At 49.5% G+C, this 3,398-nt stretch overlaps 1 pseudogene; it reads right to left on the reverse strand.

The window, feature by feature from the left end:
- Nucleotides 1-1,646: 1,646 nt before the first annotated feature.
- Nucleotides 1,647-1,997, reverse strand: LOC100908687 (sentrin-specific protease 1 pseudogene; annotated as a pseudogene).
- Between the last annotated feature and the right edge of the window lie 1,401 nt (nt 1,998-3,398).

The following is a 3,398-nucleotide window of genomic DNA, read 5'->3' on the forward strand; positions in this document are numbered from 1 at the left end:
TATTTTTCAAGAAAAAACCTAACCCTGGGAAGCTGTATCCCTTTGGAACAAAGTGCTTTGAGCGTAACTCTAAGCCGAACCCAAGAAAATTTAGCCGACGTCGTGTTGGAAATTTGATGGTCCACTAGTCGAATGCTCAGTCAAAATTCAGCTGTGAGGTAGATACGGTGTGGAGGGATTCACGATGTTGAATAAAAACACGGGACTTTCGGTTGAGAACACGTCAAGCGAAGTCGGCAACCAGGATAGCCTGAGTAACCAGCCAGAGAGTCTTTATTACATAGACGTATGCTTTTATAGTACAGCTTACAAGGGAGCTATGACAGTCCGCGTAGCCGGGAGAGAGAAACTATCTAGGACGTGCTACATTCTAGACACGGAAAACTGAAAACTGTTACACGGATATAACACTTCTTCCTACATCGGGTATCGCCGAGTGGGTCAAGAACTACATATTTTTTATCATTCTCCACCTAGATCGAAGATCCACTCGCGAAATTCACCCGTTCACCGAGAGCGCTGCTACTTGAATGCGCTTTCGAACAGTTTTTCTCCGGTATGGCACCGAACCGTCTCGATACGACTCCTCCGATTGGAGCTTGACTCTCCATCGAATCTGTTCTTTCTTATGCTGCCGGTATGCACCTCCGTGCATCGTGCCAATCAAGACAACTTTGCCCCTGATTTGATCGACTCGAATGATATATAAGTTGTTATCATGGCCATTCCTTTGTGGTCTGTTGTTTTTCAACATCCCTTGCCAATACTGGGATTTCTCGAGATGAGTAACGGAAGCCGCTCCATCTTTGTACGACTGCCAGGAGAGACTCCCCTCGCCATGCGCTCGGTTCACGAGAGCACGAGAAGCGACGATCGGCCAATCATCATTGCCGCCACCGAAGAGTCCCCATCGCCGATCCGACAAAGTGTCCCTGAAACGTCGGAAACCCTCGTTGTGGCCGAACTCGATCCCCGCAAGCTGAAGTTGCGCCTCGGGGTCAAGATGAAACTCGCCGTTTCGACTGGGCTGATTCTCGGCCTCATTTCGACAGTTGGTTCCGCGCTCATGCAAGGTTCGTGTTTCAATCAAGGCCTTCTTCTCTCCTAATTCCAGATTTGTTCGATCTCCAACACTTGATTTTTCTCTATTAGCGCTCCGTCCTCCTCCGCTCGACGCCCGCCAAATCGAGCACCTCATGAGCCAGCTACGGAAGTCACCCGCTCTCACCATGCCGACCGAAGGTCCCGATGGCTACCGAATCTGGGAGCGTGCCGGGGCCTAGGCAACAAGGCCCCCTTGTTTACATCGATGGATGCCTTTTTTACGTTTGACCAGGACAAACTGGTATGGGGCAGAGCCATCGACCCGCTAAACTAGCGGAGCGGCCGGACGTGCAAAAAAAAAACAAGTTCTGTGGGGATAATCTGCGATATCAGGCATTTATTTTCAAATACATGCAGATGGAGGTACGAATTTCTACATAGATGGGCAAACTTATACATAGGTACATTTATAGAGGAAGTGATCGTCAGGAGGAACTCATGAGGTCTTGAACATCCGAGAGAGTCGCTTCGAATTTCCTCGGCAAAACAGAGGGAATCGTCGCTTGCTTCATAATTATACATATATATTTATTCATATATTTTTATGTATTTTTTTCATCGTGATCTGCTGAGAGCATCGCCGACTCAAGGATTTCGTACATCATCCTTCGCCGGAGGTATGGAATGTCACTCTGGTTGAACTTCATCTCCGCGTCCCTAGCAGCGCAGTCTGCGTACTTCAAGGCGAAGACTCCGCAGTCGGATCCATTTTGTTGCTGAGGCAGGTTCAGACTGTGAGTGAGATTCCATTCCCGGGAGTTCAGCTGAAGTTTCTTCTTGTACTCCAACTCTTGAGAGAGATAGTCGAGCAGATTCGTCAGACACTCATCGTTTCGACCGGCCATGGAATCCATGTAGCTGATCTTTTTGATCCGCAGATCGACGATCGCCATGCACCAGTGGTCAATCACTCATCAGCAAGGAAGAGATGTAATCGAGGAAGGGGGGGAATCCGACGTGAAGATCGCGAGCTTGGGCGGCGAGGAATCGGAAAGCGGTCTCGATTGACGATGGCGGAAGCAAGGGAAGGGCTGTGAAAGCCAAGAACTTCGAGCGAATCTCACCCGCTTTCCTGATCCCTTTGGCCAGGCCTACCGCTGTTTCGCTCGCTTTCCTCACTAAGCTTTGCGCGTAGTGAAAGATACAACCGTAGATCCTGGCGTGTGGGGACTCTCTACGTACAGCTAGACGCATGGCCTGATCCCAGTCGCCCATGTAAGCTGGAATCTTCAGTTCAGGGCACAGCTCCTTGAGGGTTCGGAAAATCCATTGATAGGCCGCTGCATCGGCTGAGTTCATGAAGGCACAGGCAATCATACCTACGTACCCGCCCCAGTTTCCATGCATTGTGAAAAGCTGCCGACAGATTTTTCTGGGGACGACTTTATAAGTCGCGTCGGCATGCATCACTCTCGCATCGTTCAGCAATCTGAGGAGCCTTGAAGTTGTCAGGAGGAGGATGTTATGCTGTGGACAGAAGAAGCTGAGCAGGCGTTGGCCGTCCTGTGTGACTGTAAAGCCGAGGTGACTCTCCGAGTTGATCTTTTCGTGCAAATGCCGCAGAGATTTGACCTTTCCCGGTCTCATCTTGCTTGCGTGATGACGGCAAGTCCGAGTGTGCGTCGCTGGTACGATGCGTGATGCCGGATCGAGACAGAGTTTACGACGCTGCTGCATTATTGCGTCCACCGGATTCTTTCGCGGATTCTCGCGGATGTCGGTAATCCAATCGGTTCGGGCTTGACGATACTCCAGGCCGTGACCGTCTTCGTCGGGCCGATGGTTGTGAATCCCAGAAAGTTGGATGATTTCGCCTGTATCTTTGATTTTCGCATTCACTGGACAGCGGATACTTTGTATGATTTACAGCGCAAGGTGATCGTCTTTCTATCGAGAGTTTGCCGCTTTACGTGGAAAAAGAATGTCGAGAAACCTTCAGCAGGTCCGAATTTGTATTGACCTCGTTCCTGACACCAACAATGGGTTTGTCCATAGCGGAGACTCGGAACTTGAATGAACTTTTCTTTGATTGACATTCCGAAGAGGAGACTCCCGCCGTTAATTGAAGTGATGAAGAATCTCGCGGCTATCTTTGCCGTGTTTAATGTGTATCCTTTTCCCTTCCGAATCTTTATCCTGATGTTTCTCCTTGGAGGTTTGGAGTCGGAAGATGTAAGGTAGAGAGGAGCCGGAGCTTCCAGGAAAAAATTTAAGGCTGTTCGGCCGCGGGCCGAATCTATGTTTGCGTCGAAGACGCCAGTTTTTTTCTCCCGCTTTGATATTGTTATATTTTC

The sequence above is a fragment of the Galendromus occidentalis genome, unplaced genomic scaffold (assembly GCF_000255335.2).
Source record: "Galendromus occidentalis unplaced genomic scaffold, Mocc_1.1 scf7180000077255, whole genome shotgun sequence".
NCBI lineage: Eukaryota > Metazoa > Arthropoda > Arachnida > Mesostigmata > Phytoseiidae > Galendromus > Galendromus occidentalis.